General features: G+C 42.1%; 1 protein-coding gene across 5 annotated transcripts in view; it reads right to left on the bottom strand.

The window, feature by feature from the left end:
* Positions 1-25,266, bottom strand: part of RALBP1 (ralA binding protein 1) — a 67,294-nt gene extending 42,028 nt beyond the window's left edge. Inside the window, exons 1-3 of one of the 5 annotated variants that reach the window (XM_063641108.1) lie at positions 23,978-24,572; positions 22,169-22,250; positions 21,566-21,968 (exon numbers count right to left, since the gene is read on the bottom strand). The gene's annotated coding sequence lies outside the window, so the exon portion shown is untranslated. Of the gene's footprint in view, positions 1-21,565; positions 21,969-22,168; positions 22,251-23,977; positions 24,993-25,084 lie in introns of those variants that run through there. The other 4 variants (XM_063641096.1, XM_055238395.2, XM_055238384.2 and 1 more) reach the window with 4 other exon arrangements.
* Between the last annotated feature and the right edge of the window lie 272 nt (positions 25,267-25,538).

Raw genomic sequence — 25,538 nt, 5'->3', positions numbered from 1 at the left:
TACCATGAGACTTAATCTTTATTTTAGCTTCTGCCCTACTCACATGCTTCAGACAAGATATGCAGGTATAATCAGTTTAGAAAATGTGCAATTCTCAAATTCATTATAATGAATATGAATGTATGAATGCCCTTTTCATGCTGATGATGACTATTAAAGGATTAATGGACTGGGTGCAGTGGCTAGTGCCTATAATCCTAACACTTTGGGAGGCCAAGGCGGAAGAACTGCTTGAGCCCAGGAATTCAAGATCAGCCTTGGCAACATCATAAGACCCTGTCTCTACAGAAAATAAAAAATCAGCTGAACATGGGCCAGGCATGGTGGTAAACCCAGCACTTTGGAAGGCCGAGACGGGCAGATCACGAGGTCAAGAGATTGAGACCATCTTGGCCAACAGCCACCTGCAGTCCCAGCCACCTGGGAGGCTGAGGCATGAGAATCACTTGAACCTGGGAGGCAGAGGTTGCAGTCAGATGAGATCACGCCACTGCAATCCAGCCTGGTGACAGAGCGAGACACCATCTCAAAAAAAAAAATTAGCTGAGTGTGGTGGCATGTGTCCATAGTCCCAGCTACTCGGGAGGCTGAGGCAGAAGAATTACTTGAGCCCAGGAGGTCGAGGCCATAGTGAGTTATAATGGCACCAGCCTGGCCAACAGCACAAGACCCTGTCTAGAAAAAAAAAAAAAAGTTTTTAAAAAGGATTAATGACAAGAATGTAGAAAAATTAACAAATTATTTTCACCTGGATGGTAGAGCCTACTATACACCTAGGCTATATGGTATGGCCTATTGCTCCTAGGGTACAAAGCTGTACAGCATGTTACTGTACTGAATACTGTCAGCAACTGTAACACATTGGTATCTAAACATACTTCCACATAGAAAAAAGTACAGTTATGGTATTATAATCTTATGCAACCACCTCTGTATATGCAGTCTATCTTTGACTGAAACATTATGTGACACATAACTATACATATATTAAGTATCAGAAGGAAAAATCCACTTTGGACTCTTGCCTTTATTATTATTATTTTTTGAGACAGAGTCCCACTCTGTCGCCCAGGCTGGAGAGCAGTGGCGTGGTATCATCAGCTCAGGGCAATCTCCGCCTCCCGGGTTCAAGCGATTCTCCTGCCTCAGCCTCCCGAGTAGCTGGGATTACAGGTGCCCACCACCATGCCTGGCTAATGGTTGTATTTTTAGTAGAGATGGGGTTTCACCATGTTGGCCAGGCTGGTCTCGAACTCCTGACCTCAGGTGATCCACTCACCTCAGCCTCTCAAAGTGCTGGGATTATAGGCGTGAGCCACCATGCCTGGCCTCAAGTAAATCTTAAATTAGAACTTAACTGAGGTGATGGGGGACCAACACATTTATTTAATAAAAAAAAATTCACACAGTGGTTACAATAAGACTTGGATAATAGTATTTAGTCAAGATTCCCAAAGAGTGCACTGAAGCACCCAGGGGCACCGCAAGCAAACTCAGAGGGGAGTTTTGGGACATCTTAAATTTGAGGGAAACAGCAATACTGGACATCTTTCAGAAACAGCAGAAAATACTAGCTAAAAGTAGTTCAGTTTCAACATTAGATAGCACTGCATTCCTCTTGACAATATATCTTGTGAAGCTGAGTTTTCTGGGGTCATGTGACAAAAAAAGAAAAGTGCCATGTAAAAATCAACATGGAACAAGAAATGAGGGTAGTGATGTCCAATCTGACTGCAAGGTATTACAAGTTGTACACTGTCCTACAGGCACACACAAACCATTAGTAATTTTAGTTGTGTAGGAGTGCAATAAAAATATTATTTCCTCTTTCAACTTACGTGTATTATTTTTTCAAACAGCTATTAACTTGTTGTGATACTTTGATATAATAAGAAATACGGGCACGCTAGCTCATGCCTGTAATCCCATATGGGCGGATTGCTTGAGGCCAGGAGTTTGAGGCCAGCCTGGGCAACACAGCAAAACCGCGTCTCTATTTATTTAAAAAATCTTAAAAATTAAAAAATTAAAAAATGCTTTGTAATAAACCAGTAATAGTAAGTAAAGTGTTTACATGGTTCTATGAGCCATTCATGCAAGTTCTCAAACCTGAAGAGGGGGTCTTGGGAATGTCCAATTTGGAGCCAAATGGGATAGTATTGTGGGTAACCTGGGGACCTGCTACTTGTGATTGATATCTAAAGTGGGGGACAGTCTTTTAAGACTGAGACCTTAACCTGTGGGGTCTGCATTAACTTCAGGTTAGTGCAGTGCCAGCATTAAGTTAAGTTGTAGACCTAGTGCCTGCCAAGAATTGGATCATTGTTTGATATGGGAAATCCCTACACACTTCTGGTGTCAAAAGTGCTGTGGGAGAGTACAGAAAAGCTGTTTTTCTCTTTTTAGTTGTTGAGATGTAAATACATATTAAGTTGTGTGAACCTAACAACATAATAAAGGGAACTTTTAAGTGTTCCTGTTAAGTAGATTTCAGGTCTAAGAGCAGAATATGTATAAGATAAGGCAGAAACATCAGTCACAAAAGAAAGTAGTAAGTCATGAATGATGCTTGGAATTAAAAGGACTCAGAAGTCAACTTGAATAAATTCCCACTGGCCAAAGATGGGACAATATGAGTACCGATAAAATTAACAACTGCAATAAGCTAAAATGCATCAATTATATTTAAATCCATGAGTGCATAATTATACTAAAAAATAAAAATTCATTGGTCACCTTTGGAGGATCTAGAGGAACACCTCATTTTTTGAATAGCTGATTAATAAAGTTGGGGAGAAATCGAGCATTTATCCTAAATTTCCCAAGTGACGTATTAATGCTGCCAAGTTTATCTTTATCAAAATCTTATGGCCAGTAAGTAAAGAAGAAATGAAAGAATACTGGAGGCCAAGCGCAGTGGCTCACGCCTGTAATCCCAATACTTTGGGCGGTCAAAGCAGGCGGACTGCTTGATCCCAGGAGTTCAGGACCAGTCTGGGCAACATGGCAAAGCCCTGTCTCGATCGAAAATGCAAAAAATTAACCAGACATGGTGGTGTGAACCTGTGATCCCAGCTACTCGGGAGGCTGAGGTGGGCAGATCACTTGAGCCCAGAAGGTCAAGACTGCAGTGAACTGAGATCATACCACTGTATTCCAGCCTGCGCGACAGACTCTGTCTCAAAAAAAAAAAAAAAAAAGAATATTATGAATATCAACAAGGAGTTAAACTCTATAAAATACTTTAAGAGACTTATTCTGAGCCAGATGTGAGGACCACTGCTACTCGAAAGGGGTCCCAAACCAGATCCCAAGAGAAGGTTCTTGGATCTCGCACAAAAATGAATTCAGGGTGAGTCCATAGTGCAAAATGAAAGCAAGTTTATTAAGAAAGTAAAGGAATAGGCCAGGCGCGGTGGCTCACGCCTGTAATCCCAGCACTTTGGGAGGCTGAGGCGGGCAGATCACCTGACATCGGGAGTTCGAGACCAGCCTGACCAACATGGAGAAACCCCAATTTTGTATTTTGTAAAAATACAAAATTAGCCAGGCGTGGTGGCACATGCCTGTGGTCTCAGCTACTTGGGAGGCTGAGGCAGGAGAATCGCTTGAACCCGGGAGACCAAGGTTGCAGTGAGCCGAGATCGCCCCATTGCACTCCAGCCTGGGCAACAAGAGCAAAACTCAGTCTCAAAAAAAAAAAAAAAAAAAAAAAAAAAAGTAAAGGAATAAAGAATGGCTACTCCACAGGCAGAGCAGCAGCATGGGCTGCTGTACTAAGGATACTTATTTCTTGATTATATGCTAAACAAGGGGTGGATTATTTATGAGTTTTCTAGGAAAGAGGTGGGCATTTCCCAGAACTGAGGATTCTTCCCCCTTTTAGACCATATGGGGTAACTTCCTGACATTGGCATGGCATTTGTAAACTGTCATAGCATTGGTGGGAGTGTCTTAGCATGCTAATGTATCATAATTAGCATATAATGAGTAGCCAGGATGACCGGGGTTACTTCCGTTGCCATCTTGGTTTTGGTGGGATATGGCCGACTTCTTTACCACGACTAGCTTTATAACCTGTATCTTGTGCCGACCTCCTATCTCATCCTGTGACTTAGAATGCCTAACTTCCTGGGAATGCAACCCAGTAGGTCTCAGCCTCATTTTACCTAGCCCCTATTCAAGACAGAGATGTTCTGGTTCAAACACCTCTGACACTGACTCATGACATAGCCCCAGGAGGTCCTGAGAAATGTGCCCAAGGTGGTTGTTTTACAGCTTGATTTTATGTATTTCAGGGGGGACAGAAAGAAGTTAAAGGCAGACATCAATCAATACGTGTAAAGTATACCCTGGTTCGGCTGGAAATAAAGCACAACTTGAAGCCAGGGCTTCCAGGTCATAGGTGGATTCAGAGATTATCTGATTGGCAATTGGTTGAAAGAGCTGTTATTATCTAAAGATCTAGACTCAATAGAAAGGAGCATCTGGGTTAAGGGGTTGTGGAGACCAAGATTTTTATCATGCAGATGAAACCTCCAGGTAGCCAGTTTCAGAGCTTTTATCAGACATAAAAAGATGCCAGACTCTAGTTAATTTGCTCCAGGATCAGGAAAAAGATCTGGAAAGGGAAGGGGATTCTCTAGAGAATGTAGATTTTCCCCACAAGAGACAGCTTTGCAGGGCCATTTCAAAATATGTCCAATAAATATATTTTGAGGTGAAATACCTTGATTTCTTTCAGGGCCTGCCATCTGTCATGTGATCCTATACTAGAGTCAGATTGGAATTTGGTATCTTATTGCTACAAAGTCTGTTTTGTCAGTCTTAAGATCTCTGTTTTAATGTTAATCCTGGTCAGTTATGTCTGAATTCCAAGGAGAGGAAGGTATAATGATGCATGCCCAACCTCCCATTCCCTTCATGGCCTGAACCAGTTTTTCAGGTTTAGTTTGGAACTTCCTTAACCTAGAGGGGGGTCCATCAGTCAGTTGGGGGGCTTAGAATTTTATTTTTGGTTTACACCACTTTATAGACAAATAAAAATGGATACTGGCAATGATCATCAACGGCTGCTAATAACACCAAAAAAGAGAGCGAGAGATAGAAAGAGAAGAGCTCCTTGATGGATGCACACACTATCCCTGAAAAATAAACAAATAAAACAATCTGATTATGTAGAAAATCAGTTTTTTCTCTGCTCTTATACCACGATGTATAGGGGTTTACTCCACCAAGCAAGCAATCAACTTTGCAGTGGACACCAGCTGGGTGTTCTCCAATTCAATTCTGACACCATCCGTAGCATCAGATTCCACAGGTTGACGGCTCAGTCCCCAAGGCTGCCTGCCTCCAACTTCTGACGCCAACTGCAAGCCCTAGGCTGTTTTACCTGTGCTTCCGTCAGAGGTATTTGAACCACAGCAACTACATCTTAAATAGGGGCTGGGTAAAATAAGGCTGAGATTGACTGGGCTGCATTCTCAGGAGGTTAGGCATCCTTAGTCACAGGATGACATAGGAGGTCAACACAAGATATGGGTCACAAAGACCTTGCTGATAAAACAGGATGTGGTAAAGAAGCCGGCCAAATCCCACCGAAACTAAGATGGTAATGAAAGTGACCTCTGCTCGTCCTCACTGCTCACTATACGCTAATTGTAATGCATTAGCATGCTAAAAGACACTCCCACCAGCACCATGACAGTTTACAAATGCCATGGCAACATCAGGAAGTTACCCTATGTGGTCTAAAAAGGGGATGAACCCTCAGTTCCAGGAATTACCCACCCCTTTTCTGGAAAATTCACGAATAATCTACCCCTTGTTTAGCATATAATCAGGAAATAACTATAAGTATATTCAGTCGAGCAGCCCATGCTGCTGCTCTGCCTATGGAGTAGCGATTCATTTGTAAACTAATGCTTTCACCTTTATGGACTCTCCTCAAATTCCTTCTTGTGTGAGGTCTAAGAACCCTATCCTGGGTTCTGGATCAGGACATCTTTCCAGTAACACTTCTGATGGGACCAGCTATAAACCAGGGTTCCCATGACCCCTGCCTTGCGTTTGATTAATTTGTTAGAGCAGCTCACAGAACCTAGGGAAACATTCAGGTTTACACTTATGTTCAGTTTATTATAAAGGATACACAAAGGTTACAGATGAAGAGATGCACAGGGTAAGGCATGTAGGAAGGAGTGTAGAGCTTCCATGCCCTCTCTGGTTGCACTAACCTCCAGGAATTTCTACCTGTTCTGCTATCAAAAAGCTCTCGGAACCCCATCTTCTTAAATTTTTTATGGAGACTTCATTGCATAGGCATGTTGACGCATGGACAACTGTGGAAATGCGACTGAACAAAAAGGGCATAATCTAATAATCTAATACTAATAGACTGAGTGGGGAAACCCAGTAAGGCCTGTCTTGTTCAGATTCTTCTTGGCCTCTCTGTGCAGCATTGCTTCCTCCATGGTATGGGACAAGATCCATTCTGAAATGGGGGTCTTATGACCTAAAATCAGACAATGTAAGTCAGAGAATTTCTTTATGGCCAGCTCATGGACAGAAAGCCGGGGGAAGATTAGAGCATGTTTTTAGTTTCTATGGCCTGCCTTGGGGAGAAAAACGAGCAAGTGAACAAAGACCAGGAGAAGGCCAGAGAGAGAGAGATCTGTCTTCTGAGGCCTACTTCTGAGATCTAAAGTACTCCAACATTATAACAAAAGACTGTCTTTCACCTTTATTGCTCAGAAGCTGTTTCAAAGCTTCTTCAAGAACCAAAGACAAAAGGCAAAATACTTTAACAAAAGATACGCTTATTGTTTAAGTCACTTAAGAAATAACATGGGCTATGGGAGTTATGAGCCAGGAATTCTGGATGAAAACATATATGGACAGATAGATAAATAGATAGATCTATATATCTCATATCACACAGATCAAGCTGCAAAATCTATAGGATATACAATTTAGTTTCTTTAGTTAATGCTCCGGAAAAAAAAAGAGAGGGAAGGTGAACATAAAAATTAAGAGTCTTAAGACTGAAAGAATGAAAAGACAAGCCACACTGAAATAAAATACTTATAGAAAATATATCCAATAAAGTACTATTACCGAAAAATATACACAGAACTCTTTAGGCCAGGTGCGGTGGCTCATGCCTGTAATCCCAGCACTTTGGGAGGCCAAGGCAGGCAGATCACCTGAAGTCAGGAGTTCGAGACCAGCCTGGCCAACATGAAAACTCCGTCTCTACTAAAAATACAAAAATTAGCCGGGCGTGGTGGCAGGCGCCTGTAATCCCAGCTGATCAGGAGGCTGAGGCAGGAGAATCGCTTGAACCCAGGAGGCAGAGGTTGCAGTGAGCCGAGATAGTGCCATTGCACTCCAGCCTGGGGGACTTTTGTCTCAAAAAAAAAAAAAAAAAAGAACTCTTTAAACAGTAAGAAAACAATTCAATTTTTTAAATGGGCAAAAGATCTGAACAGACACCTCACCAAAGATATGTAAATGGAAAATAAGCACATGAGAAGATGCTCAGCATGATATATCATCGGAGAACTACAAATTAAAACAATGTGATACTACCACATACCATTATTATGGCAAAATCCAAAACGCTACCATCACCAAATGCTGGCAAGGATATAGAGCAACAGGAACTCTTATCCATGGCTGATGGGAATGCAATATGGCACAGCCACTTTGGAAGAAAGCTTGGCAGTTTCTTACAAAACTAAACATACTCTTCCTATATGATCCATCAATAGCACTCCTTGGTATTTACCCAAATGAATTGAGAACTTATGTACATGCAAAAACCTGCACATAGATGTTTATAGCAGGTATATTTATAAATCCCCCCCAAAAAGGCAGCAATGGATAAACTGTGGTACATCCAGATAATGGAATATTATTTAGTGCTAAAAAGAAATGAGCTATCAAGTCATGAAAAGATACAGAGGAAATGTAAACGCATATTACTAAGTAAAAGAAGTTGAGCACAGTGGCTGACAACTGTGATCCCAGCACTTTTGGAGGCCAAGGTGGGTGGATTGCTTAAGCACAGCAGTCAGAGAACAGCCTGGGCAACATGGCAAAACCTCATCTCTACCCAAAAAAACAAGAAAAAACTAGCTGGGTGTGGTGGTGCACACCTGTAGTCCCAGCTACTTGGGAGGCTGAGATGGGAGTATCACCTAAGCCTAGCAGGTAGAGGCTCAGCAGTGAGCTGAGATCCCAGCACTTCACCCCAACCTGCACGACAAAGTGAGAGCTTGTCTCAAAAAAAAAGACGTTAATTAAAAAGGCCATATGACATTCTGCAAAAAGCAAAACTATAGAGACAGTAGAAGGATAGTAGTCAGGGTTTAGGGAGGAGGAAGAAATGAATAGGTGGAACACAGACGATTGTTGGGGCAGTGAAGCTATTATGTACTGGTACTTTAGTGGTGGATACATGTTTGTTATTCATTCATCTAAACACACAGAATGTACAGCATACCAGGAGTGAACTCTAACACAAACGCAGCTCTAAAAAAATAAAGTCTACTTTTGTAAAAGGTTAAGAAACACAAAAATACTACAAAAAATATGACACATTACCTTGAAAAAAAAAGAAAGACTTAAAAGACATCAATCAATTGCCATGTATAGAGCTTATTTGGATTTTGATTTGAAAAAATTGTTAGAGGCTGGACATGGTGGCTCACACCTGTAATCCCACCACTTTGGAAGGCCAGAGCAGGCAGATCACCTGAGGTCAGGAGTTTGAGACCAGCCTAGCCAACATGGCAAAACCTCATCTCTACTAAAAATACAAAAACTAGCTGGGCATGATGGCTTGCGCCTGTAATCCCAGCTACTCGGGAGGCTGAGGCAGGAGAATCACCTGAGCCCAGGAGGCAGAGGCTGCAGTGAGCCAAGATTTTACCACTGCACTCCAGCCTGGGTGACAGAGACAGACTCTGTCTCAAAAAAGAAAAGAAATGAAAAAATTGTTAGGAAAAAAAGTTACGAAAGTCAGAGAAATCTGAATGTTAATTCAATATTTTACATTAAGAAATAATTGTTAGTTTTTTTTAGTGTGATCACTGTGTTGTGGTTAGAGATACACACTAAAATATACCTGGATGAAATGATATGACATCTGGGTTAATGTATGGGATGTGGTACCAGAGGACTTGGGGGGACAAAGGGCTCCATTTGGGTCCTATTTAAATTTTTGAAAACAAATATATATATTAATTTTTATAATTTTCTTCAAAAAAATTTCCTAAAAATGAGATTGAGGGAAAAATTACCTTAAATTATTAACATTAACTACTGATATAGAATAACAAGTAGGTCTAATACCACCCATGATAGAGAAAATCCTCAGCTGACAATTCTGAGTAGAAGTTTCCTTAATAGGTGATCTCTAAACATTTAAATGTAGAGAGCTGCTCAAAAGTTATAAAGTGGTCAATTATCTTGGTTGGGTAAGTAAGAACCACTACCCCATGAAGATTTCAGTTAAGGTGTATTAGTTCGTTTTTATGCTGCTGATAAAGACATACCCGAAGTTGGGAACAAAAAAAGGTTTAATTGAACTTGCGGCTCCACATGGCTGGGGAAGCCTCAGAATTATGGCGGGAGGCTAAAGGCTCTTTTTACATGGTAGTGGCAAGAGAAAATGAGGAAGAAGCCAAAGTGGAAATCCCTGATAAACCCATCAGATCTCATGAAACTTATTCACTATCACGAGAAGAGCATGGGAAAAACCGGCTCCCATGATTCAGTTACCTCCCTCTGGGTTGCTCCCAAAATACAGAATTCTGGGAGACACAATTCAAGTTGAGATTTGGGTGGGGACATAGACAAGCCATATCACAAGGTAACATTTTAGAGAAAAGAAATGGAAAATAGGAATAAAATTACTGTCTAGGATATAAAGGTACTGCATAAGAATTAACAGCAGCTCACATTTGTAATCCCAGCATTTTGGGAGGCCGGGGTGGGAGGATCACTTGAGGCCAGGAGTTGGAGACGAGCCTAGCCAACACAGTGAAACCCCATCTCTACTAAAAATAGAAAAAATTTGCTGGGCATGATGGTGGACACCTGTAATTGCAGCGACTCAAGAAGCTGGGGCATGAGAATCACTTGAACCCAGGAGGCTGAGGTTGCAGTAAGCCAAGATCATGCCGCTGCATTCCAGCCTGGGTGACAGAGTGAGACTCTGCCTAAAAAATAAATAAATAAATAAATAATAACAGCTGCTGCATTATTTCCTGGAATTAAATAAAATCTGGAGACAGAAGTAAAATACTAATCTTACGCAGGCAAAATAGGCCAAAAGTCAAGATTTGGAATTAAAATGTTACATAGTAACTAAACTCTTTACCTACATAGTGAATTATTTTGATTAAAGAAAAGCAGAAAGTAAAAGCACCATTTACTAAACCATGATAATAAAAGTTCAAATTAAGTTGTTAAAAGTAACTATCATTATTTGTTTAAAAACTTGTTACACACACATACACACACACACCACACATACATATTAGCAGATTGTTCCTGTCTTGTAACTTATATTCTATAACTCCTTATCATCATGTAAAACTATTCCATCATTAGACTTAAGGAAATTATGCTTTTATGGCTTCAGTTGACTACAAAAAAATTTTATACAATCATAATGCTTCTAAGACATTAATTTGAAAAGTAACCTGAGGAATATTTGAAGAAGTAAACTCTAATGTGGTAATACGGTGTTTTTTTTTTTCCTTAAAATGCTAAGCTTTGTTGAAAAACTTAGAATTTTACCCACTGCTTTTCAATTGTTTGTTACCTCAGTAGTGGTAAGAAAATGGACTTAAGTAAGCTTTTCTTCAGCTTTATATCTGCAATTTCTTTTCTCATAATTTTCTCAAGCAGAAAGTCTAAGTTCTTGATTCATATTCCTATTTTGAAGGTAGGCACAGTGGCTCACGCCTGTAATCCCAGCACTTTGGGAGGCCAAGGCAGGCAGATTGCCTGAGGTCAGGAGTTTGAGACCAGCCTGGCTAACATGTTGAAACCCTGTCTCTACTAAAAATACAAAAATTAGCCAGGTGTGGTGGTGCATGCCTGTAGTCCCAGCTACTCGGGAGGCTGAGGCAGGAGAATTGCTTCAACCGGGGAGGCAGAGGTTGCAGTGAGCCACGATCATACCACTGCATTCCAGCCTGCATGACAGAGCAAGACTCCAGCTCAAACAAAACAAACAAAACAAAACAAAACAAAAATCATATTTCTACTTTGGAAGGAAACACTGAAAATTGCCAATGTCCTACTTCAATTTTTGCATTTTCCTTAAAAATCTTTCTTTTCTCATCTCCCCCTCAATCCTCCTTATTTCTCAATAATAGTTCCTTGTTATATATTTATCTGATGGTACCTATCACTGGCAGATTGTGAAAAGTCAATACATATAAAAAAGCTTACAAGGAAAGTTCTAGTCACACAATAGCAGTTTTAAAAATGACAAGTATACCTCATTTTTAAACATCGGCAATGGGATACAGTTTTATTTTCAACCTATCACAATACCTGGTTCTCAATTTTTAGTGCTTCTGAACTAATTTAACCTTCACTTGTTGATGGACTGCCATGCTTCAATACATCATGGTGCCAGCTCTAGAAGCAATTCCAAATGACTTCTGCCAGTATTTTTGTTTTCAATAACATTTTATATAAAAGCTTCATAAAATAATTGTATTTTATGAATTAAGGCTATCAGTTTGAAAAACTTCCCTCAAATATAAAGAAACAGGCTCAGTGCCTGTTACATAGTAGGTGTCAACAAATACTGATTCCCTTCCTGTACATATTACTTCCTCACGACTGTTTAGAATAGAATATTTACATGTTCACACATACTACTTGCATGTATATAAAACATCTCTGGAAGAATATACAGGAAATATTAAGTTTTTATCCCTTCAAAGAGATCTCGGCTGAGAAAAGGGTAAAGGGGGAGAGACAGTTTAACCTTTATGTGCCATGGGTATTATCTTTTTCAAAATAAACTAAATTTTACATGTTTTTAACTAAAAAGACAATCATATTATTTATATCTCATCCAGCTGCCTATCCATCTGTAAAGAAACTAGGAAATATAGCGATGGAGTCAAAATGTCCAATTTCATCAAAAAGTTACACATATGCAAAGAAACAAGAAGGAATGATCCATTTATAAAAAAAAAAAAAAAGCAATCACAGAAACTGTTCCAGGCCAGGCACGGTGGCTCACGCCTACAATCCCAGTACTTTGGAAGGCCAAGATGGGAAAGAAAATTGCTTGAACCTGGGAGGCGGAGGCTGCAATGAGCCAAGATTACGCCACTGGATTCCAGCCTGGGCTACAGAGTGAGACTCTGCCTCACAAAAAAAGAAAAAAGAAACTGTCCCTAAGGATGCCCAGACACTAACTAGACTGACTACATAAGAACTTTAATCAGCTATTTTAAGTATGTTCTAAAGCTAAAGGAAACCATGTCTTAAATGAAGGAAAGCAAGAAAACTCTGTTTCACCAAAAAGATAGTATTGATAAAGAGAATTTTTTAAAAAATCTAATAGAAATTATAGAATTGAAAAGTATAATAACTGAGATGAAAAGTTCACTAGAAGGGCTCAACAGCTTATTTGGGCAGGCAGAACAAAGAACCAGTGAACAGGAAGATAGGTTAATTGAAATAGGTCAGTCTAAGGATCAGGAAAAAAAAAAGAAAGAATACAGAATCCCTTAAAACAGAACGTAAGAGATATATGGGAGGCTGAGGCAGGCAGATCACTTGAGCCCAGAAGTTCGAGACCAGCCTCAGCAACATGGCAAAATCCCATCTCTACAAAAAATACAAAAAAAAAAAAAATTAGCTGGGTGTGGCGGTGCACACCTGTGGTCCCAGCTACTTAGAAGGATGAAGTGGGAAGATCACTTAAACCCATGAAGTGGAGGTTGCAGTGAGCTGAGATCACGCCACTGCACTCCAGCCTGGGCAACAGAGCGATGAGACTCTGACTCAAAAAAAAAAAGAAAAAGAAAAATTAAGACATTCCTAGATTAAGAAAAACTAAGAGAACTCACTGCTAGTAGACCTACTCTATTAAAAAAATATGCTAAAGGGAGTCCATCATGCTGATATGAAAAAACACTAACTAGACGATACTCAAATCCACATGAATAAAGAACACTGGTAAAGGTAATTACAGTTGGGCATGATGGCTCACGCCTATAATCCCAACAGTTTGGGGGGCCAAGGTGGATCACTTGAATCCAGAAGGTCAAGGCTGCAGTGAGCCATGATCATGCCACTGCACTCCAGTGTGGGCAACAGAGCAAGACCTTGTCTCAAAAAAAAAAAAATTATGTAGGTAAATATTAAAAAGAGTATAAATGTATTTTTGTTTGTATTTCTTCTTTCTCCTATCTGAGTTAAATAACTGCATAAAGCAATAATTGTAAATCAGTGTTGATGAGCATACAATGTATAAAGATGTAATTGTGACAATAACAGCATAAAGGGGGTAGGACTACATAGGAGTAAAGTTTTCTACACTATTAAAATTAAGTTGATATTAATCTGAACTAGATTGTTATAAATTAAGATGTTAATTGTAATCCCAGGTCAACTACTATGAAAATATATAACAAATGAAACATAAAGGAATTAAAATGGTACAATGAAAAGTATGTATTTAACACAAAAGGAGGCAGCAATGGAAGAACTGAGGAACAAAAAAGACATATCAAAAACAATTAACAATATGGCAGAAGTTCTTTCTTATCAGTAATATGTAAATAAATCAAACTCCTCAATTAAAAGATAGTTATTGGCAGACAGATTTAAAAAACGAGATGCAATTGTAGCCTGTCTATAGAGACTCACTTTAGATTCAAAGACAGAAATAAGCTGAAAGTAAAAAGATAGAAAAAGATATTCCAGGCTGGGTACAGTAGCTCACACCTGTAATCCCAGCACTTTGGGAGGCCGAGGCGGGTGGATTACAAGGTCAAGAGATGGAGACCATCCTGGCCAACATGGTGAAACCCCGTCTCTACTAAAAATACAAAAATTAGCCAGGCGTAGTGGCGCGTGCCTGTAGTCCCAGCTATTCAGGAGACTGAGGCAGGAGAATTGCTTGCACCCGGGAGGCGAAGATTGCAGTGAGCCGAGATCATGCTACTACTGCACTCCAGGCTGGCGACAGAGCGAGACAAGGGAGGAAGGGAGGAAGGGAGGAAGGGAGGAAGGGAGGAAGGGAGGAAGGGAGGAAGGAAGGAAGGAAGGAAGGAAGGAAGGAAGGAAGGAAGGAAGGAAAAGAAAGAAAAAGAGATTTCATGCAAACAGTAACCAAAAGGGAGCTAGAAAGTCTATGTTAGGCCGGGTGCGGTGGCTCATGTCTGTAATCCCAGCACTTTGGGAGACTGAGGCGGGTGGATCACCTGAGTTCAGGAGTTTGAGACCAGCCTGGCCAACACGGCGAAACTCTGTCTCTACTAAAAATACAAAAATCAGCCGGGCATGGTGATGCATGCCTGTAGTCCCAGCTACTACGGGGGCTGAAGCTGGAGGATCGCTTGAACCTGGGAGGCAGAGGTTGCAGTGAGCCAAGATCGTGCCACTGCACTCCAGCCTGGGCAACAGAGCAAGACTCTGTCCCAAATGATATAGACTATCTCTTAAATATTATATAATGATAAATGGGTAAATCCATCAACAAGATATAACAATTGTAAACATACACTGCACGTAACAACAGAGCCTCCAAAAGATACAAAACAAAAACTGACAGAAGTGAGAGGCGAAGAGGCAGTTCAATGATAAACAGAGACTCCAATACTTCCCTTTCAATAATGGATAGACTAGAGAGAAGATCAACAATGAAAAAGAAGACTTGAACAACACTATAAGCAACTAGATCTATTAGACATCTATAGAACACCCCACCCAAAGACAGTTGTAATACAAATCCATCTCAAGTGCACATGGAACAGTCTCAGGACAGATCATATGTTAGGCAATAAAACATGCCTCAATAAACTTTAAAAGACTAAAATCATACAAAGTATGTTCTCTGATCACAATGAAATGAAACGGAAAATCAATAAGAGACAAAATGTTGAAAACTTCAAAAATATGTGGATAATTAAGCAACACACTTGACAAACACTCAACAAAGTACTCAACAAACCAGGAACACAAGGAACATCCTTAAACTGATACAGTGTATCAATGAAAAACCCACAGTTGCCAGGCATGGTGGCTCATGCCTATAATGCCAGCATTTTGAGAGGCTGAAGCAGAAGCTTGAGCCCACGAGCTCCAGACCAGCCTGGGCAACATAGGGAGACCCTGTCTCTACAAAGTATACAAAAAATTAGCCAGGCATAGTGGCTCATGCCTGTAGTCCCAGCTACTCAGGAGGCTGAAGTGGGAGTATCACATGAGCCTGGGAGGTCAAGGCTGCAGTGAGCCATGATTGCACTACTGCACTCCAGCCTGGGTGACAGAACGAGACCGTGTCTCAAAAAAAAAAAAAGAAAAAAGAAAAGAAAGAAAAACCCACAGTTAACATCATACTAAATGGTAAAAGACTGGAAGCTTTCCTCCTAAGATAAGGAACAAGACAGGGAAGTCTGTTATTGCCACTTTCATTTAGCATTGTATGGGAAGTTTTAGCCTGGGCAATTAGGAATGAAAAATAAATAAATAAAAGATACCCATATAGGAAAACAAGAGGTAAAACTATCTCTGTTTACCAACAGCATGATCTTATATACAAAACTCAGAAGAATACACTAGAAAACTATGGGAACTAATAAGGAGTTCAGCAAAGTCACACGATATAAGGCGACAGAAAATAAGTTGTATATCTAACCACTAGGCAATGAACATTGTGAAAAACAAATTTAAAAAACAATTTCATTTGCAACAGCACCTAAAAAAATAAATAGAAATAAATTTAACCAGGAAAGTGAAAGACTTGACACTGATAACTACAAACACTGTGTAAGAAATTAAAGACAAACTAAATAAGTGAAAAGACATCCTATTGTTAATGGACTGGAAGACTTAATATTTTTAAAACAGAAATACTACCCAAAGTGTTTTACAAATTCAATGCAATCTCTATTAAAATTCCAATGGCCTTTTTTACAGAAACAGATCCTCAGTTTCATATGGAATTGCAAGGGACCCTGAAGAGCCAACAAATACTGGAAACAGCAAAGTCGAAGAATTCACACATCTCAATTTCAAAATGTACTACAAAGCTACAGTAATCAAAACAGCACATGGTACCTGGCATAAGGATAGCTATATAGGGAATCAACCATGAGAATCAAACCAAGAGTTCAGGGGAAAAAACCCAGACATTTGTGGTCAATTGATTTTTCAACAAGGATATCAGGACCACTCAATCAGGAAATAAAGGTCTCTTCAACACATGACGACGGGACAACTAGATTACCACATGCAAAAAAGTGGACCCCCTCTGGCAGTGTGCAGTGACTCACGCCTGTAATCCCAGCACTTTGGGAGGCCAAGGTGGGTGGATCACTTGAGGCCAGGAGTTCAAGACCAGCCTGGCCAATGTGGTGAAACCCCATCTCTAGTAAAAATACAAAAATTGGCTGGGCGTGGTAGCGCTCGCCTGTAATCCCAGCTACTCGGGAAGCCAAAGCATGAGAATCGCTTGAACCGGGGAGGCGGAGGTTGCAGTAACCTGAGATTGTGCCACTGCACTCCAGCCTGAGCAACAGAGTGAGACTCTGTCTCAAAAAAAAAAAAAAATATGTGGACCCCCATCTCACACCATATAAAAATATGGACCAACAACTGAATATAAGAACTAAAACCACAGAACTCTTAGAAGAAAGTATGGAGTAAATCTTCATTCCTTGGATTTCGCAATGTAGATATGACACCAAAAGCCTGTGTAACAAACAAACAAAAAAAACAGATAAATTATACTGTAAAATTTAAACTTTTAATGCATCAAAAGGATATTATCAAGAAAGTGAAAAGACAACCCAGAAAATAGAAGTATTTGTAAATCATATATCTGATAAGCATTTAGTAACCAAACATACAAAGAACTCTTTCAATAACCAACAATACAATTTAAAAATGGACAAAGGACTTCCACAAAGAGAATAAACAAATGGCCAATGAGCACATGAAAAGATGTTCAACATCTTAGCCACCAGGGAAATGAAAATCTAACCCTCAACATGATACCACTTCACACCAAGATAGCTAAAATTTTAAAAAGCAAATGGCAAGTATTGGCAAAGATGTAGAGAAATTGAAGAATTGGATTATAAAATGGTGCAGTCGCTTTGGGAAACAATTTGACAGTTCCTCAAACTGTTAAACAAGAGTTACCACATGAGCTGTTTTCTGACAACACTTCTGACACCACATGTGGAAGTGTTTTTCCATACCAATACAGTTCTCCAACTTTCCAGACACCAACTGAGTGCCCTATAATTCAATTCTGACACTAACTGCCCGGAGTTTATGTCAGACTCCACAGGCTTAGTTCCACAAGACTACCCTCACTTCAGTTACCAACCACAAGCTGCACATTGCCACCTGTACTTCTGACCAAATAGCTATAAATCAGGGTTCCCACAACCCCCTCCTCATGTTCAATAATTTGCAAGAATGGCTCACCAAAACTCAGGGAAACACTTTACTTATGCCTATCAGTTTATTATAAAGGATATAAATAAACAACCAAATCAAAAGGCACAAGGGTGAGGCCGAGATGGGTTCCAAGTATAGAAGTTTCTGTCCCATGAAGTTGAAGCAACACCTTCCCAGCATAAGGATGCATTCACCAACCCAGAATCTCTCTGAAAACCACTGTTTAGAAGATTTTATGGAGGTCCCATTTCACACGCATGATTGATTACATCACTGGCCACTGGTAACTGATCTCAATACCCAGTCCTCACCACCACCACCTCACCCATCCAGGGGTGGGGCTGCAAGTTCCAACTCTCTAATCGACACAGTTGGTTCTTCTGGCAACCAGCTTCCATTCTGAAGTTGTCTAGGGGCCTACCAAGAATCACTTTATTAGCATAAATTCAGATGTGACTGAAAGAGACTTATTATGAATACCAAAATATGCTCTATTACCTCTATTACTCAGGAAGTTCCAAGGATCTTTGAAGTTCTGGGCTAGAAACCAGAGACAAAGACCAAATATATATTTCTTATTGTATAACATCACACCCAGCAATTCTACTCCTAGGTATATACACAAGAGAAATGAAAACATACGCCCGCACAAAAACTTGTACATGAATATTCACACCAGCATTATTCACAATAGTCAAAAAGGAAAAACAACTTAGATGTTCAACTAATAAATGGATAAACGAAATGTAGTACATCCAGATAAGAGAGTACTGTTTTGCAATAAAAAATATGAAGTGCTAATATATCCTACAATATGGATGAACCTTGAAAACATTAAGTGAAGGAAAGCAGTTGTAAAAGATGATATATATGGTTTCATTTATATGAAATATCCAGAATATCTGAAATATCAAGAGATACAGAAGTAGATTAATGAGGGCAGGGGAAATAGTGAGTGACTACTGCTAATGGTGAGCAGGTTTTTTTGGGGGAGTAATGAAAATATTCTAAAATTGACGTGGTGATGGCTGTACAACTCTGTATATACAGACTGTCCCCAACATACAAGGTTTCAACTTCGGATTTTTCAACTTTACATGGTATCCATAAAATCATTGTTTTTCACTTTCAGTATTCAATAAATTACGAGATATTCCACACTTTATTATAAAATAAACTTTGTGTTAGAGGATTTTGTAGGCTAATGTAAGTGTTCTGAGCATGTTTACAGTAGGCGAGGCTAAGCTATGATGTTAGGTGCATTAAATGCATTTTCCACTTACAATATATTCAAATTGCTATGGTTTTATCAGGATGTAACTGTGTCATAAGTAGAGAAGCATTTGTACTAAAAACCAATGAGGCTGGGCATGGTGGCTCATGCGTGTAAGCCCAGCACTTTGGGAAGCTGAGAGAGGTGGATCACTTGAGCCCAGGAGTTTGAGACCAGCCTGGGCAATATGGCAAAACCCCGTCTCCACAAAAAAAATACAAAAAATTAGCCAGGCATAGTGGCACACACCCGTAGTCCCAGCTACTGAGGAGGCCGAAGTTGGAGGATCATCTATCTGAGCCTGGGAAGTCAAGCTGCAATGAGCTGTGGCTGCACCACTGCACTCCAGCATGGGTGACAGAGTGTGACTCTGTCTCAAAAAAAAAAAAAAAAAAAATTAAGTCACACGGACCAATGAATAAATACATGCTACATACCAATGAATTGTACAATTTAAAGGGGTGAATTTTATGGATACATGAATTATATTTCAATAAAGCTGTTTTAAAAAAGAAAAACAGGTTCAAGTCTTTGCCATGTTAAAAATCTCTCTCAACCCTTTATCACCCTCTGCTACCACCTCTTTCTATTCTCCCCTTCATGGCTAAAATTGATTTATTTATTATAATCTACATATGCTTTTCCACTCTCTAATCTCAACTCCTCAACTCAATGAAACCTACCTCCTCCCCCAACCATTCTATCAAAACTGTTCTCACATAGTTATCAAATTGAATAACCTCCTCAATACCAAATCAAAATAACTCTTAGTAACTTCTTTCGCTCAACTTTTCAAAGCATTTAAAGTACGACTTTCCTTTTTTTTAGGCTAGGGTCCCACTCTGTCACCCACGCTCCAATGCAGTGGCACAATCACGGCTCACTGCAGCCGTAACCTCCCAGGATCAAGTGATCATCCCACTTATTAATTTATATTTTTTCTTGAGAGTTGATTGTGAAGTATAACTTCCTTTAAAATGATCCCAGCCCAATGCAGTGGCTCACACCTGTAATCCTAGCACTTGAGAGGCCAAGGCAGGCAGATTGCTTGAGCCCAGGAGTTCAAGACCAGCCTGGGCAACATGGCAAAACCCCATCCCTACCAAAAATACAAAAATTAGCCAGGTGTGGTGGTATGTGCCTGCAGTCCCAGCTACTTGAGTGGCTGAGGTAGGAGGACGGCTTGAGCCCGGGAGGTGGAGGCTGTAGTGAGCTGTGATGGTGCCAGATCCCACTTTGGCTTCTATGACATTTTCTCATGATTTCTCTACATCTCCAAACACTTAGGAATTTCCTTTCCCAACTCTTCTTCTATCTGGCTTTAAATGTTCTCCATGGCCTATTTCCAGAATTATTTTATGTTAACAAACTCTTCTTATTTGGTGTTATCTAAATCAAACAATTTAGATACCACTCATACTATAGCCTGTTATATTGTACTCCAAATCCACATTCACAATTCCATAGCAGATGATTCCACCTGGATGTTTCACAGATAACTTCCACTCAATATGTTCAGAAGCTAAAATACTGTTTCTCCTCAAATGTGCTTCTCTTCCTGAATTCCCCGTCTCAGTATATTTTACTATCGTCTCTTCAATCACCCAAGTTAAAATCCAAGTCATCTTATTCTATTATTTTTCCCTCACTCCCCATATCCAATTGTTGCTGAATCCTATGAATTCTACTTTCTAAATATTTCTATTACCCTCCTCCTCCATAACCCCTTCAACATTGCCTTAGTTTGGACCCTTCTCACTTCAATTAGTGCAAAAACCTCCTAAACAGTCTTTCTACATCCATTCTTACCTTCTCTCCATCCCTTCTGAAATCCCTACTCTACAATTCCAGAATGATCTTTCTAAAATAAAAATCTTGGCCAGACACCGTGGCTCACACCTGTAATCCCAGCACTTTGGGAAGCCGAGGGGGGTGGACTGACTGAACTCAAAGTTTAAGACCAGCCTGGGCAACATAGCAAAACTCCATCTCTACAAAAAAAAAAATACAAAAAAATTAGCCAGGTGTGGTGGCGTTCACCTGTGGTCCCAGCTACTCCTGAGGCTGAGGTGGGAGGATCGCTGGAGCCTGGGAAGTCGAGGCTGCAGTGAGCCATGATGGAGTGCAGTGAGTGCCACTTCATTTCAGCCTGGGTGACACAGTGAGACCTTATCTCAAAAAAGTAAAAAAAAAAACAAAAAAAAAAACCGTATCATGTCTCTCTGTTCATTAAAATACATAAACCCTATTATTACCTACAGGAAAAAATGGTAAAGTCCTTGGAATGGCACGCAATACTTTTGAGGATCCGTGCAACCTCATCTTCTGCTACTTATCACCACAACTAATGCTACAGCTACAGAAAACAACTTCCCATTCTCTTCCATATTCTGTGCTGACTGCACCCCTGGCCCACGCGCGCCAGGACACCCCAGCTCTGGGCGCCACCAGGGAGCTGCTCGCCCTGACCAAGGCTGGCGGCAAACCGTTCTGCGCCTGAGGCAGGCTGGCCTCTAGCTCAGTAGGAAACCTGCGCTCAGGCGGATGGCGCCGACTCTTTTTACTGAGTTTCCAGAGAACACTAGCCCAGCTATCGCGAAGCCGCCAACCCACCAGAGGGGGGGCTTCTGAACCCGGACTCCTGGGAACACGGACAAGCACCGCGCTGCCACACCGAGGCCTCCACCGCCTGGGCCTGAGCCGGGCCGGGCCATTCCCAAACTCGGGACGTGGAAGGAGAGGCTCTTGGAGCAGAAGAGGCCACCCTGAAGCATAAAGTTTATGTCAAAAGTTTACATGGAGAAAGCGGTTCCATTCTGAAGCGTGGTCTGCTGTCCTTTTGGGCGTGAGGCATGTGGTGTTCGTTGTGAAGCCTCCTGGGCCTGTTGGTCCTCCGATTTCATCCTCAGTACATAATGCTCAGCAACAGTACTTGCACTGAGTTGACATTCTTGCACTCTTGACTCCATATGTTTTTTAAATGTATGTTCACACCAATAATTGACTGCTTCAGAGGCTAATACAACAAAACCAATAAAACTGAGTGATGGTGTTTGTATGGGAAAAAAAAAAAAGTGTTCCATATTCTTTCTCACCTACGTTTCTGTCCACCCTTCCCTCTAAAAGTTCCTTCTCCACCCCTGCCCCAGCCCCCCAATTTCTGCAACAGTCATGACTAAGCCTTCTTTAAGCTTAAGGACATAAAATATACAGTACCTAATACAGTGCCTGATCTATAGCAGAGGGTTAAAAATGGGCTGAGCTGGCTTAGGTCTCTTCTTCGTCCTCTCAATGACTCCTATTTGCTTATAAAATAAAATTGTAATTATTTTGATGGTCTGCAAGATCCATAATTTGGTCTCTGCCTATCTCCCCAGTTTCAGGTCTTGCCACCACCCTGTATTATACTTGCTATTTTTGCAGATGCTACTCTGTAATTTTAGACTCCCATGCTTTTTCTCACACTGCTCCTTCTACCTAAATGCCCATTCTTTCTATGCCCGTACACTCCTGATTTTCATCACCTTCTACATAGTTTTTCCTTATAGTTTCCCTCTTCTTCAGCTCTTTTCTTCACTTTAAGAAATTGACCACTATCTCCTTTGTACATCCACTGTACCCGCATATGTTCTTCAATCAAAACAATCTTGTACTTGTTGACAGTTAAAGTAAGAGATAAGGTTCAACTACCCTGAAGGCAGGAACATTGCCTTCTGTATCTTTAAGTCCTCTTCACCTGGTCACAGTACTTTCTACATAGTAATTCCTGTATTCTAAATAATCTGCATTTTTCCTTGTACCCTCCTATACAAACTAACATAAGTTTCTATCAGGTATCTTTCAAAACAGAAACAATATTCTTTTGCGTTACATTCTGGGCCCCATCTCTTCTTGCCAAGCAAACAACTATGCAAATATAACTGTACAAATTAAAGTTATTATACACTTTCTGATACCACTTTCCTATTCTAAATTAGGGGAGAAATAGTCCGGATAAGATCTATAATTAGAAACAATATTTTGAAGAGATAGCAAACTAAGTTGTATTACATTGTTTCGAGATACCTTGTTTAAAGAGTTACTTCTCAAAAGCTACTACTGTTGGCCGGGACTGGTGGCGCACGCCTGTAATCCCAGCGCTTTGGGAAGCCTAGGCGGGCAGATCACCTGAGGTCGGGAGTTCAAGACCAGCCTGACCAACATGGAGAAAATGTCTCTACTAAAAATATAAAATTAGCCGGGCGTGATGGCGCATGCCTGTAATCCCCTCAAGAGGCTGAGGCAGCAGAGTCGTTTGAACCCAGGAGGCAGAAGCTGTGGTGAGCTGAGATCATGCCATTGCACTCCAACCTGGGCAACAAGAGCCAAACTCCGTCTCAAAAAATAAAAATTAAAAAAAAAAAGCTACTGTTAACTAACCTACCCCACTTGGATCTATCAGATACTCTGAATGAGAGGTGGGAACCATTCTACTGACCTCCTTCCTACCCCTACTACCGCCACTCCAGCTTAGAGTAATTATTTTCACAAAGACAGAAAAGAGTTATCAAATGACCACATTAACTCTAAAAACAGAAAGTGAGGTGATCTTTCTTATTCACAGTCCCACTTATTCATTTAGAAATGCTGAGCACCAAAACAAAACCTTATCACAAGTTCAGTATTTAGTGAATAACTGCCAAGTATAATGGAATACTCCCCGAAGTACTGCAGCATTAGAACATGACCACTCCACTAAATAAAAAATTCAGCGAAAGCTTTTCTAACAAGGATGGATGGAGCACTAACTCAACGGCCAAACGGCTGCACTTCCTGTACATGCACGTTCAAAACACCTCGAATTAACATGCTGGGGACCTTGAAGAACTGTACTAGGCCTTGCTCAAGAGGAAGGCTTTGTAATACTGAATCCCAAAACTTGAAACAGTAGAATTATTTCAGGGAAGACGGAGGTGTTAAATATTCTGTAAAACCTGTTTCACTCTCACAACGATCAGTTTTTTAAAAAAGAGGGAGAAAACTGACCTCATTAAGAGTATTTTGGCAACACACATAGTTGAACGTGAGTTGAGAAAAGAATTTTCAACTCTAGATCTGTCCGTCCATTCCCACTGAAAACTGAAGGAAGGATCGCAGCACCCAAAGGCGCCCACTGCTCAGTGCCAGCGGTGGGCGACACCAGGAGCCTGTCCTGGTCCCCTGGGTAAGCCCCGGAGCCTGGCCACTATGCCGGGCACGATCCACCAACAGTGAGGGTTGGGTCCCCTCGCCTCTGTCCAAGCGCCCCCCAAGAGCTTCCCCAAGGCCTGGGGACTCCTAACTCTCCACCCCCGGCCCCGAGAGCATCACGAACGCGGACGCCACGAAGGGAGGCCCGTCGGCCAGTGGGAGGGACGCACGGCCAAGGGGGCGAAAACTGGGGCGAAGCTTTGCGGGGAGGAACCGACGCCGGGGGCAGCCACGCCCCCCACCCCCAACTTCAAACCCGAGCGCTGCGAGCACCGAGCCCCGCACGCTGCCTGACAGACGCGGACGCGAGGCCGGCGCGGGAGAGGGCTCCTCGGGCACTCCAGGGGCATCGCCGCGACCCTCGCACGCGACCGCTCCCTGCGACTGACCTGTGCCTGCCGCCGCGCGACCGCCCGCCCCGCCGCAGCCTCCGCCTCCTCGCGCTCACGCTGCCGCCGCAGCCACCGGAGCCGCCTCCTGCGCTGCGCCCCAGGCCGGCCTCGGGCGCCCCATTCCCACCCCGCCCAGCCTCCGCCTGTTTACAATGATTGGGACGGAACGGGACGAGCCGGTCCAGCGCGCACGCGCATTCCCTCCTCCCGCCGCAGCCGGCTTCCCGGATCCTCCTCTCCGCTCAGACGGCTGAAGCCGTCAAGGGCAGGCGTCCTGGGCTCTCGCGCGGGGCGCCCTGGGAGGCGTAGTTCCCAAGGCCCCGGCGTCCAGCCAGCCCGAAGGCCTCTCGCCAAGGAAGCACACTACAACACCCAGGAGGCACCGCGCCTCCTTCGTCCCCAGGCTCGCTGAGGAGACTGAAGAAGAGCGCGAGAGAACGCGCCGAGCGCCAGTGCTCTGCAGGCGCCTGCGCAGTCGGTGGCTTTGCGGGATTAGGGGACGAACGCTTACCCCGGTGTGGTGCTGGCGAAGGTGGCTTGCGGGCATCTCCTGTAACGGCCTTGAGGATGGAAAGGGCTTTCCTCTCCACGCTCTGGCCAGCCTGCGCGTCAGCTCCCGAAGTTGAGAGCTTTCCTTGCGCCAGCGTGCTTTAGTCGTTCCAACCAGTTAAACCAGACTGGGGGCCGCCCGGCTTGTCGCTGGGTGGGGCGGCTGCCCCGCCTTCGGCTGGGTGTGGGGTTGGAGGAAGGAGCGCCGTGGGCCTGTAGGGAGAGGCGGGAATAAACCTCTGTCGGGAACATCCACGGAATTCCTGAAGCGGGTGTGGGCTTCTGCAGGGCTCCAGCGTGCCTCCGGCTCAGCAGTTACCGAGCAGCCCCCGAGGAAAGCTGCCCAGTCCGTGTTTGGCTGGCAGTAGAGATAACTGAATTTCTTCGAGAAGCCTTTCACCCAGGCTTGTTGAGTT

Source organism: Symphalangus syndactylus, chromosome 1 (assembly GCF_028878055.3).
Source record: "Symphalangus syndactylus isolate Jambi chromosome 1, NHGRI_mSymSyn1-v2.1_pri, whole genome shotgun sequence".
Classification (NCBI taxonomy): domain Eukaryota; kingdom Metazoa; phylum Chordata; class Mammalia; order Primates; family Hylobatidae; genus Symphalangus; species Symphalangus syndactylus.
The sequence above is the reverse complement of the archived record's forward strand: the minus strand, read 5'-3'. Positions and strand labels throughout refer to the sequence as shown.